The 13,770-nt window shown below is 27.1% G+C and overlaps 1 protein-coding gene across 1 annotated transcript in view; it reads left to right on the top strand.

The window, feature by feature from the left end:
- Nucleotides 1–590: 590 nt before the first annotated feature.
- LOC122510796 (LIM domain only protein 3-like) overlaps nt 591–13,770 on the top strand; it is a 235,980-nt gene continuing 222,800 nt past the window's right edge. Inside the window, exon 1 of the mRNA XM_043625698.1 lies at nt 591–666. The gene's annotated coding sequence lies outside the window, so the exon portion shown is untranslated. The remainder of the gene's footprint in view (nt 667–13,770) is intronic.

The following is a 13,770-nucleotide window of genomic DNA, read 5'->3' as shown; positions in this document are numbered from 1 at the left end:
GTTTCAAACTTTTTTATCCTCTATATTACATCCGCCATTTTTAATTTAAAAATCTGACTTCAAATTCGTAATCAGCAACCCCAAAAACCTGCGACTAATAACTCTCATGCAAATCCGTTGATTTTTAATATTTTCGTCCGCCATATTAGATCCGACATTTTGAATTTTTAAAATCCCACTTCAAATTCATGTCTAGTCTCGTTATTGGACAGATCTAGTCCCCACCGCGCAATTCGAAGTACATATTCAGATTGGGAAAGACAGACCGACCGTATAGCTGCTGTTATTACACGCTGCGACTCAATTGCGCAATTATCTCAAAAACCTGACGCATAGTGAAAAAACGGACTTTTGTTGATTCGAGTTCAGCGTTCAAATTTACCTTTTAGAAACAGGTTTTCGTTGCTCGGGTCCAAAACCTTGTAAACCTGTGGCTACATTATTTAAAGTTTCCAAAGATAAAAGTGTATTGAAACTTGAAATAAAACATTAATAATTGAAAAACAAATTAAAGTTTAAATTAAAGTAAAAATTAATCTGCAAAATTTTCTTCAGTATGATCGAAATAGTAAATTTTATTTTTTATATGTTACAGATTTCAGTGACTCCATTAGAGAATTGTGAAAATAAATCGTCTGAAGGATAATTTTTGTGATGAAATATCAGGTATTTATTCCATATTTTTATTAAAATAAAATTTTATTTAGAACAAATATAATTTATTTGAGTTTAATAATTAAAAATATTATTTGTCTTAGAGCCGAAAAGAATTATTTATTTGTTTTAAATAAAATTTAGGTATATCAGAACTAAACAAAATTTATTTAAAACAAATAAAAAATTTGGCAGACTCTAACTGAATTAGGGGAGAATAAGTGCAGTTGTTACAATTTTGATAAAAACAGTTACTGTGATTAGAGTTTAACTCCAATTCGTTTGGTGAAACGATTAAATTAAAGGTATATTATCTAGTTTTAAAAGGCCATAATTGATTTAGCTCTATATCTATTATTTAATTAACTACAAGCATTTGAGTGACAGCGTGTAAATTGTAACAACTGCACAAAGTGAATGTCAGTTGTTACAATACCAAGAATCATCTATAACATTTCTAAATTGAAAACAAATAATTTCTTATAACAATTTTTATTAATTATTCATAATTTTTGACTCAACGTGACAGTTCCATAGAGATGGCAGCATTAATATTGTTTCGAAATGAAAGAAACTTAAAAAATGTTTTTTTTCATTAATTTTGAAGACGAATTTAGAAAAACCATGAGATTTTCATAAAAAATTAGTGTGATTACATTTTTGACAAATATTTTACATTTCAAACGAATCTGCTGAATTTAGGAAAAAATATCAGTTCTCATTATCACTTGTAACAACTGCACAACAGGTACATTTTTTACAATAAAACACTTTATTAAAAAAGTATACGGCTCATTTCATTTAAAAAGTAAAATATAGTCTGCAGGAATGTTAAAATGTGAATTTTCAATTTTGTATTTGTAATCAAGTTTTCTCCCAGGCGCGAAAGACCAATGCTGACGATAGATTAAAGGTTGATTGAGTCTTGAACGCTAAGTGTGGGTAACTCACAGTAGAAGCAGTCTTTACATCACTGTCAATCAATATTAGTTCAATATTGGTTCAACATTGGACCCAATGCTCGTCCCATGCTCGATTCAAGACTCGGTCAGTCTTTATGAGAAGAATCAATCTTTACTCAATATTCAGTTTATCTTTATTTATTACCGTGTTCACCTAATTAAATAATATTATAATAATTATAATTATAATAATTGTTTCAAATAATAATAATAATAATTAACATTAAGTTATCAATTGATAAATAAATATATTATTAATTGTAATATTCATATTTAAAGAAAGTTAAATGGAAAATTTTTTTTTATAAATGTTTTCAAAATTATTATAGATAATTAATAAATAATAATTAAAATGTGCAATAAATATTCCTGACACTGCATTATATTTAATCATTTTATTAATTATGTTAACTTTTAATATTAATTTAATTAATTATTATTTATTTATTTATTTATTATTATAATTTTAATAATTATTATTCAATTAATAAATATTATTATAATTAATAATAATTATAATATTTAACATTATAATTCATTATTATTCCAAATTATATTTATTTACATAATATATTATTAATATATCTAATAATAAATGTTAATAATTTTGTTACTGAATAATAAAAAATATCAATTATTTATCGATGTTTATTAAATTATCCATTAAATATTTTTAATTGTAAAATGTTTTAAAAGTTGAATTTTGTAATGATTACAATTTTATTATGAATTATTTAATATTCATTTTTAATAATTAAAATAATTCAGGATTAGTATGTGTAAAATTTTTAGTCATAGTTTTCACTTTGCCCTTATAAGTAACAAAGTATACGGCACTGGCATTAATATATTACATTAGCCCGAGGTCTCATCGAGACTCAGTGGCCGTGCGGATTAAGTGGTTGCGTCTAGGACTTCCGGAATGCGTTTGGGGCGGGGGGACGTGAGTTCGATCCCACATGCGAGCGGATTTTTTCATTATAAGCGTTTCATAAAATAATAAAATTACTATTTAATCTGTACCTATAATTAATAAGTATTGTGAATAAAAATTTGTGAACATGTTTGTAAATAATATTAAAAGTCTGTTAAAAATGAAGTTAAAAAATGTACAAATTATCACAAATTGTCTTTTTTTGCTAATATTATTTTTCAATATTATTATATTAAATGACATTTATTGTTAGTCATATAATATTTATATGAAAATAATATAATTATTATAATAATAACTTATTGTCATTAAATATGTAAATACATATATATTAATAACAATACTGTTTATTATTAATAATAATAATTAATATATTCACGTTATATTGAATGAACGCGTGAGAAGCGTGTAAATTTGGGAACAGTGGAAGCAGTCTTGTTCAGTCCTGCTTTCGGTTTCCGCAGCATTGATTGAAGATTGAACGCCAGTCTTCAACAAAGACTGAGCGTCAGGTTTACATCGATGTTACTATTCCGGACTCAAGTAGCCTTGCTTTCGCTGTCCCACCAATCTTCAACCAATACTGACCAAGTCTCAATCAAGCTTCGTAAAGCCTGAACTCACTGTCAGCTCGCGCCTGGGCTATATTATTTAATGTTCTAAAAAATCGAAAGGGATAGTGGTTATAACATTAGACGTAAATATTTTTTTTTAATAGCAGACAGTTTTTTGGCAGAATATGATTAGGGGAGACCGAGGTGAGTTGAAACGATTTTTACATTATCCAGTATAACTCAGCCAAAAATTGTCCTATTTTTATGAGTTTTGTATTTTTGGATAGGTAATTTTGTGTAGTATGTGAATCAAAAATAAAAAATTTAAAAAGTTGTAAGGGTTTACTAAAAGATTGCAAAATCTAAAACTGTTCCCGGTGTTACCACTCACCTAGTACCAAGGTGAGTTGTAACACATGTCGACATTAGTTGTAACAGTTGCAAATTTTGTGATTTTAATGAAAAAAAATCATTTTTAATGCTTAGTTTAGTTAGTAAAGTACATTTAATTAGTTAGTAAAGAAATCTTATTAATAGAAACGAATAAAACACTCGTTTTAATACCTTCATTTACTTTTGGAATTATGTTATCACATATTTTGTTTTCTTTAACACTAATTAGATATTTTGAATCAATCTTTGGTATTTAATTACAATCTATAATAACAATTTGAGCTTTATAAAAGCTAAAAATAATATTATATAATATATTTTATAGAAATTTAAGAATAATAAAATTTTGTCTGCGAATTTTTAAATAATTAAGGAGTAATTAGAGTAAGAAAATTTATGAGATCAATATAAATCAAATTAAACCAAAAACTAAATTAAAAATAAGTAACAAGGTCAATTATAACAAAAAAACCTAAAAGTAGAAATTATTTTTTACTTTTGTATATGAAAGAGCATCTCGAAAAATGTTTTGATTAATATTTTTTTCCTTTGGAAAATATGAAAGTGATTTACACGAAAATTTGTAAAATTTTAAATACTTTTAAAGCCATAATATAAAACAATATACTTAAGCAAAAATCCAAACAGTCTCTATTCGATCAAGCACAAATTTGCGTAAACCTAGGTGAGTTGAAACAGCCTGTTACAACTCGCCTAGGTTAAAAAAATTGCCTAGGAAAAATTGTGCATCGGTTCGAATAATTATTTTTTATCTTAAATTTTGAGACTGACACAAAAAACAAAACCATTTCATGAAACTAGGATATCCAACAGTTATTAAGGTAAATATTAGAATAACAAAAATCTAATATGTGTCGAATAATAAAGTATCAAAATTTCGGCCGAAAACTTACTTTTAGCAATTTTATTGCACACATATAACATACATCTCATAAACTTTTCTCAGGTGGTCAAGTAAATTTGCATCAAATAGTGAATCAAAAATGTAATAAATTCACGCTTTTCAAAATTTTTAAAAGGTCATAGCTTTTGAGAAATCGGCTTTGTTACAACTCACCTCTGTTACAACTCACCTCGGTCTCCCCTACCCAGGCGCGAGCTGACAGTGAGTTCAGGCTTTACGAAGCTTGATTGAGGGTTGGTCAGTATTGGTTGAAGATTGGTGGGACAGCGAAAGCAAGGCTGCTTGAGTCCGGAATAGTAACATCGATGTAAACCTGACGCTCAGTCTTTGTTGAAGACTGGCGTTCAATCTTCAATCAATGCTGCGGAAGCCGAAAGCAGGACTGAACAAGACTGCTTCCACTGTTCCAAAGAAGCGTGTACGCTTCTCACGCGTTCATTCAATATAACGTGAATATATTAATTATTATTATTAATAATAAACAGTATTGTTATTAATATATATGTATGTACATATTTAATGACAATAAGTTATTATTATAATAATTATATTATTTTCATATAAATATCATATTACTAACAACAAATGTCATTTAACATAATAATATTGAAAAATAATATTAGCAAAAAAAGACAATTTGTGATAATTTGTACATTTTTTAACTTCATTTTTAACAGACTTTTAATATTATTTACAAACATGTTCACAAATTTTTATTCACAATACTTATTAATTATAGGTACAGATTAAATAGTAATTTTATTATTTTATGAAACGCTTATAATGAAAAAATCCGCTCGCATGTGGGATCGAACTCACGTCCCCCCGCCCCAGACGCATTCCGGAAGTCCTTGACGCAACCACTTAAACCGCACGGCCACTGAGTCTCGATGAGAACTCGGACTATTGTATATTAATGCCAATGCCGTATATTTTGTTACTTATAAGGGCAAAGTGAAAACTATGACTAAAAATTTTACACATACTAATCCTGAATTATTTTAATTATTAAAAATGAATATTAAATAATTCATAATAAAATTGTAATCATTACAAAATTCAACTCTTAAAACATTTTACAATTAAAAATATTTAATGGATAATTTAATAAACATCGATAAATAATTGATATTTTTTATTATTCAATAACAAAATTATTAACATTTATTATTAGATATATTAATAATATATGATTTAAATAAATATAATTTGGAATAATAATGAATTATAATGTTGAATATTATAATTATTATTAATTATAATAATATTTATTAATTGAACAATAATTATTAATAATTATAATAATTAATTAATAAATAAATAATAATTAATTAAATTAATATTAAAAGTTAACATAATTAATAAAATTATTAAATATGATGCAGTGTCAGGAATATTTATTGCACATTTTAATTATTATTTATTAATTATCTATAGTAATTTTGAAAACATTTATAAAAAAAATTTTCCATTTAACTTTCTTTAAATATGAATATTACAAATAATAATATATTTATACTAAATAAATATAAATATTTGTTTATCAATTGATAACTTAATGTTAATTATTATTATTATTTGAAACAATTATTATAATATTATTTAATTAAGTGAACACGGTAATAAATAAAGATAAACTGAATATTGTGTAAAGATTGATTCAAGCTTGAATCAAGATTAGATGTTCGAACTTCACTCATAAAGATTGACCGAATCTTGAATCGAGCATGGGACGAGCATTGGGTCCAATGTTGAACCAATATTGAACTAATATTGATTGACAGTGATGTAAAGACTGCTTCTACTGTGAGTTACCCACACTGAGCGTTCAAGACTCAATCAACCTTTAATCTATCGTCAGCATTGGTCTTTCGCGCCTGGGTACTATTGTTTGGTTTTCGTTCAACTTTATTTTTTTAAATAAATTAACTTTTTTCTTTTTTTGTGTAAATGTTAAGATGCGTTTATATAAATAAATATTAATTTCATTGCGTGGACAACAAACTTTTTTTGTTTTTATACAAAAAATGAGAGAAGATTGGTTACGGTACTTCGGGACAGTAGGGGACATTTGAAAATGAAACAGTATATAAAAAAAGAACAAATATTATATTAAGAATATCTATACTATATTCATATAAGTAACTTCTTATCATATAAAACCAAGTTCCTGTTTTTTATACATTGAATTTAAAAACTCTTACCCACATAATAAGAATAAAGCTATTATACGGGACAGTAGGGGACATTTTGCTCTTTTCTTGATTCACAACATAAGTATGTTATTTAGAAAGCAATAGAAGCTGTCATATTTCTTAAAGAATTGAATCTTTTTGCTAATAATTGACTTATAAGAGATATAAAGTATTTACTTACCATTTTACTGACGGGACAGTAGTGGACAACTATGTTACAACCGTTAATCAATTATTTTTCTGCTCCACTATATAATTTGTAGGATAAAGATCAGAACCACGAAGTAGGATAAGGAGACCTCACGCGGTTTAAAAGTCAGCCCACGATTAGGGGGATACAGATCTAATGTATTCTTGGCGAAAGTCTCCTTTCTAACATTTGCGCCTCTTTCGTGAAAATAGAGAACTATTTTCCTACTGTTTTAGTGTTTTAAGGTGTGTCAACCGCTTGACATAACCTCATAACCTAATTTGTACAACTTAATCTTTCAGAATTGTTCTGACAGTTGGCAGTGCCTAAAGTCATTTAAGAAGAATTAATTCTTAAGAAGAATCTTTTAGAATTTGGTGAAATCATTTTAATTATAGCTTCATTTGCTGTTAAAAATTACTTTTTAGTTTGAGGTTATGTCAAGCGGTCGACACTCCTGATTGCATGTTAGTATTTGTGTAAAAAATATTATTTTATAGTTTTGTAGTAAATAAAAATGAATTTCATAAATACATGCATATCAGATTGCGTTAAATAGAAATTAAATAAGATGTTTAATAAATAATAATTGTTGTATTGCAGTCTGATTGTAATTAAACATAAATATTGTTTTATATACAGATAAGGGGGGGTTAGAGATACCTATGGCTTTAAATGAAAAGTCTCCTCCCTTACATCAGCGCTCCGTGGTGAAAATATAAACTATATAAAACAATAGTGAATGTTGTAGACCTTATTGTTAAAATTCAGATAATATTTTTGTGGCCTTTGGTCTATTAAATAAGAACGGTGTTTTTGTTCACAAAAGAATTTTCATATATTTAGAAAAAATTTGAATTCGTCTATGCATTTCGTCGTGATATTACGACTCTTCAAGACTGTAAAAAATACATATAACAGATGAGAAGATTTCGTCGAGAAAAGACAAAAAATAATAAAGTAGAAAAAACATACCAGCATGAGAATTTCGAAATAATTAATAATAATAATGGGATTTTTGATCAAACCATTATATACAATAAAAAACATAAAACATGAAAACAAAAATAAAAGATGACAAAAAAATTTCTTTGAGGTTAGAATTGATGTTTTTCGTTGAGATTTTTGTTATGTGTATATGCATGTCACTGAATGTAAAAAAACATAGAATAAACACTCAACATTAAAAAATAATAAACACAAACAACACATTATATAAAAAAAAATATACAATTAAATAAAAATAAAAATGTGTGGTGTAAAAAATGAACATGCTGTCATCTTATGGCACAGAATATTCTCCATAGAGGTAGGAGCGTGAGAACAAATTTTTGATGCGGCTATACACTGTGAGACAAGCTTAGTGTTTACGAAATACGGAGATTTAACATTTTTATAATGCGCTAGATACGAAGATTACAAAAAGCGCGAATATTCATTTTAAAATATAGGTATAATATACTAGAGTGCTAATTGAAACAATTTAAGGTACCTATAACATCATGGTAAATTATGGATAGTCCTTCGGTGTCAGTTCTAAAATTAATGGCATTTCCATTTTTTACAATGTGGTACATTTCAAGAATATTTCTTTTTTTAAAATAATTAGCACTGTCTAAGATTTTAATATTATTAGAATTAAAATCAAAACTATGTTTAAAATTATGTGCATGTCTGCATAATGCAGTTTTTGTGTGGTCTTTATTTTGAGAATAATTATGTTCATAGATTCTCTTCTTTAATTGTCTACTAGTTTGTCCAATGTATACACTGTCACAATTTCCATATGGAATCTTATATACCACATTTGTTCTTTCAAATTTGGGGATTCTGTCCTTGGATGATGGTAAAAGAGAATTTTGGAATTTTTTAGTTATAGAAAAAAAAATAATGAAATTAACTTCCTTGATTTAAAATTAATTTTTTCTCAAGGCTTTATCGAAACCGACTGGTGCCAGAAACCTTATGCTTCTGGTCGCCTTTTAAATTTTTTATCTAACCATCATATAAACCATAAGAGAGGTATCATATTCTCTCTTGTCGATAGAGACTTCACACTATCCGAGGAAAGGTTTCTTAATAAAAATATGGACATTGTCTTTCGATTGTTACAAGAAAACAATTTTCCATATGATTTCATAAAAGATAACATCGAAAAAAAAATAACCTACTTGACAAATAAGAATAACAATGATATAATTACCCAAGATTTTGACTTATCACGAACCCTAGTCTTACCTTATGTTTATTATATTTCACAAGCAATAACTACCTTGTGTAAAAAATTAAAAAAACATGATATTTTTTCTATAACTAAAAAATTCCAAAATTCTCTTTTACCATCATCACTGTCACAATTTCCATATGGAATCTTATATACCACATTTGTTCTTTCAAATTTGGGGATTCTGTCCTTGGATGATGGTAAAAGAGAATTTTGGAATTTTTTAGTTATAGAAAAAATATCATGTTTTTTTAATTTTTTACACAAGGTAGTTATTGCTTGTGAAATATAATAAACATAAGGTAAGACTAGGGTTCGTGATAAGTCAAAATCTTGGGTAATTATATCATTGTTATTCTTATTTGTCAAGTAGGTTATTTTTTTTTCGATGTTATCTTTTATGAAATCATATGGAAAATTGTTTTCTTGTAACAATCGAAAGACAATGTCCATATTTTTATTAAGAAACCTTTCCTCGGATAGTGTGAAGTCTCTATCGACAAGAGAGAATATGATACCTCTCTTATGGTTTATATGATGGTTAGATAAAAAATTTAAAAGGCGACCAGAAGCATAAGGTTTCTGGCACCAGTCGGTTTCGATAAAGCCTTGAGAAAAAATTAATTTTAAATCAAGGAAGTTAATTTCATTATTTTTTTTTCTATAACTAAAAAATTCCAAAATTCTCTTTTACCATCATCCAAGGACAGAATCCCCAAATTTGAAAGAACAAATGTGGTATATAAGATTCCATATGGAAATTGTGACAGTGTATACATTGGACAAACTAGTAGACAATTAAAGAAGAGAATCTATGAACATAATTATTCTCAAAATAAAGACCACACAAAAACTGCATTATGCAGACATGCACATAATTTTAAACATAGTTTTGATTTTAATTCTAATAATATTAAAATCTTAGACAGTGCTAATTATTTTAAAAAAAGAAATATTCTTGAAATGTACCACATTGTAAAAAATGGAAATGCCATTAATTTTAGAACTGACACCGAAGGACTATCCATAATTTACCATGATGTTATAGGTACCTTAAATTGTTTCAATTAGCACTCTAGTATATTATACCTATATTTTAAAATGAATATTCGCGCTTTTTGTAATCTTCGTATCTAGCGCATTATAAAAATGTTAAATCTCCGTATTTCGTAAACACTAAGCTTGTCTCACAGTGTATAGCCGCATCAAAAATTTGTTCTCACGCTCCTACCTCTATGGAGAATATTCTGTGCCATAAGATGACAGCATGTTCATTTTTTACACCACACATTTTTATTTTTATTTAATTGTATATTTTTTTTTATATAATGTGTTGTTTGTGTTTATTATTTTTTAATGTTGAGTGTTTATTCTATGTTTTTTTACATTCAGTGACATGCATATACACATAACAAAAATCTCAACGAAAAACATCAATTCTAACCTCAAAGAAATTTTTTTGTCATCTTTTATTTTTGTTTTCATGTTTTATGTTTTTTATTGTATATAATGGTTTGATCAAAAATCCCATTATTATTATTAATTATTTCGAAATTCTCATGCTGGTATGTTTTTTCTACTTTATTATTTTTTGTCTTTTCTCGACGAAATCTTCTCATCTGTTATATGTATTTTTTACAGTCTTGAAGAGTCGTAATATCACGACGAAATGCATAGACGAATTCAAATTTTTTCTAAATATATGAAAATTCTTTTGTGAACAAAAACACCGTTCTTATTTAATAGACCAAAGGCCACAAAAATATTATCTGAATTTTAACAATAAGGTCTACAACATTCACTATTGTTTTATATAGTTTATATTTTCACCACGGAGCGCTGATGTAAGGGAGGAGACTTTTCATTTAAAGCCATAGGTATCTCTAACCCCCCCTACAAAGGGCATACTTTTAGCGCTACGAACTATGGGCGTGAGGTCTCCTTATCCTCCTTCATGATCAGAACATTCTAATTGCTTTGATGTTTTGAGGTTATTCATTTATTACTGTAGCATCGATAAAACAGTGAGTGTATGCGCGTAACCTACTCGTAGTGAGCGTGTAAAAATGAATTCATTTTGGCAGAATATAAAATATGAAAATAAGTGACATGTTTTTAATCATTTCTTAAAATGATATTCTTGAATTTTATATGAAGTAATTAATGAATTTTAAAATGTAAGATTTAGAGATTATAAAGAAGTTTTGTTTAAATCTAATACAAAAGAATGTATATATTAATTATTAGAGGCAATGTAGTGCAAGTGCCTCGAGGACAGGGACAGTAGGGGACATTTAGTCTGCTTTTTAGTCTGTCATTTCGTTTTAAAGCACCTTAAAGTTTTTCTATAAGTTAATAAAAAATTAGAGTATGTTAGATATTAATCAAATAAACCAAACAATATTCATTTGCTACCTAAAAACTTTTTTTTTGACCAAGGGACATAGATTTTACATTTTAAATGAAATGAACCATACACTAAATGTGGACAACCAAGGCAGTTTTCTAAAGCTTAACTCTCATAGAAATGATATTAAAAAAATTTACTTTGTTATGTATAAAGGTCTATTAATTATTTAAAAAATATTTACTTTTGGCCTCTAAAAACCAATGTGCCTATTTTTTTACTTGTAAAGCTTGCATAAAATCTTTAAACGTGTTGCAGTAAGTTCGTACATAAAAACTAAACATTTTTCTCTTTGGAACCCCATCTCTATAACTAACTGTTTCTGAGATATTCCATTTGTAACAACTGCACAGCGTAACAACCGCATCTAGTCTCCACTAATATGTCTCTTTTTGAATGAAATTAGAGCCGAGTTCAGGTATTAAAGTAGAACCAAATGACTATTTCATACTCTAAATCTGCTGTAAATGACTTATTTTTAGTAAAAATTAACTAAAAAATTAGGTAAATTTGACTAATTGAATCCGTTTTTAGAGAGTAGGGTAAGTGCACTAGTTCCTGCGGGATTCGAGCCAAGATATTTTTTGCATAGAAAAAAAATATTTATAACAAACACTGAGAAAAATGGATATTAAGCTTTATTATCTAGATATTATATTAAGATTTTTAATATCTAGTTTTCTCAGTGAAGGAATTAAATTTAAAATTTATTAAACTAATTGTTTGTATTCTTAAGAATTTTTTACAAAAATTAATAGCCTAAAAAATTAAAGCATTTGATTAAATTTAAATAATTAAAAAGAATATCAAAAGCGTCTAATTCTGCGTGCTGTGATCGCCTGAGGCCTTTTCTTCATTACGACAACAAAATTAATATTTAGAAATATTTATCAACATATTAAACTGAAATATCATTATCTTCATGGTTTTTTTTATCAAAATATTTTGTATAATTTTAAATATTGAAAAATAATATCTGCGTTTATAATTGTGCGCAAAAATGAAATATTTGCCTAAAATGTATATGTAGTGGTTTCAACAACAAAATGTAAAAGTTTGGTCCCGATAAAATTTTCTGAAAATAAAAATGAAGCAGAATCGTTGTTATTGAATGAAAATGAAATCTATAGATAAAAAAAAGATGAACGGAAAAGAAATCTTTTGAAAAAGAAAATAAAAAAGAGTCGAAGGCCCGTTTAGTTTAATGCGCGTAATGATACTTCGTCGGTCTTTTCTTCGAGACACTCTACTTTCCAACAGGGCAGGAGTAGTATAAGTCGAGGACAAAGTAGACGGCGTACAGAAAACCTCCATTAAAGTCCCTAGAAGTGATTAGTACTCTACCTCTTCTCCTCCCTCCCCTCATTCCTTCGTCTCTCGCCTCACCCTTGAATTCAACCTATTTCCCTTATTCTTTCAGTATCTCCGTCTCTCTTCCTCACTCTCTTTCTCTCTTGTCTGGCTCATGCTCCGAGAGTGTTAAGCCACCAGCACCATCAACAATCCTCGGAATAGTGGAGGCATTAGAATCGACTCACCTCTTGCGACTCAATGCTTCATGACTAATTCATAAATTGTTCTCCCATTCGCTGCTCTCTCAAGCTTCTATGTCCTTATTTTCATTTAAAATACATCGTTATTACATTCTTCTATTGTTCTAATTAATATGAGAGTTTGCAATTCTCAAGAGCACTTTCTTTCATTTCGGAAAGCAAAGTGGTTTGGATTTTATCATTCTGATACTTTTAATTTAATTTTTTTTTCTCTCTTCAATTAATATTCTCTGTCACTTATCAATTCGAATTCTTTCCTTCTATCTCTTTAAATTAAAACAATGTTTTTTTTATTTTCTATTTTATTTCGAAAATTTTACTTTTTATTAATTAATTTGTTATTATTATTATTTAATATTATTATCATACTATTATTTTACTCAATAATTTTTTATTTACTATTTATTGAACTCTCTAATTTACTGCTTTATTCTAAATTTTAATTAGTTATTCATTTTATATTATTATTTATTATCTGTTTATTATTTATTTTATTATATCTTTAACTTCATGTAATCAAAATTTTAAGAAATTCTTCAAAAGGCTACACAGAAAAAACGATAATCTAATTTTAAGTAGTACTACTTAAATAGGAGCCAAGAATATTTCCCACTTAAATTATGTGGGAAATATCCTTATAATAAGAATAATATCAATCTTATTGTAAGTAATTTAAGTTATTTATACTTAATTAAAGTATGGAATATTCTTGAATCCTATTTAAGTAGAGCTTCTTAAAATTAGATTATCGTTTTTTCTGTGTAGAAATATAATAACTT

This window comes from Leptopilina heterotoma, unplaced genomic scaffold (assembly GCF_015476425.1).
Source record: "Leptopilina heterotoma isolate Lh14 unplaced genomic scaffold, ASM1547642v1 Lhet_74, whole genome shotgun sequence".
Classification (NCBI taxonomy): domain Eukaryota; kingdom Metazoa; phylum Arthropoda; class Insecta; order Hymenoptera; family Figitidae; genus Leptopilina; species Leptopilina heterotoma.
The sequence above is the reverse complement of the archived record's forward strand: the minus strand, read 5'-3'. Positions and strand labels throughout refer to the sequence as shown.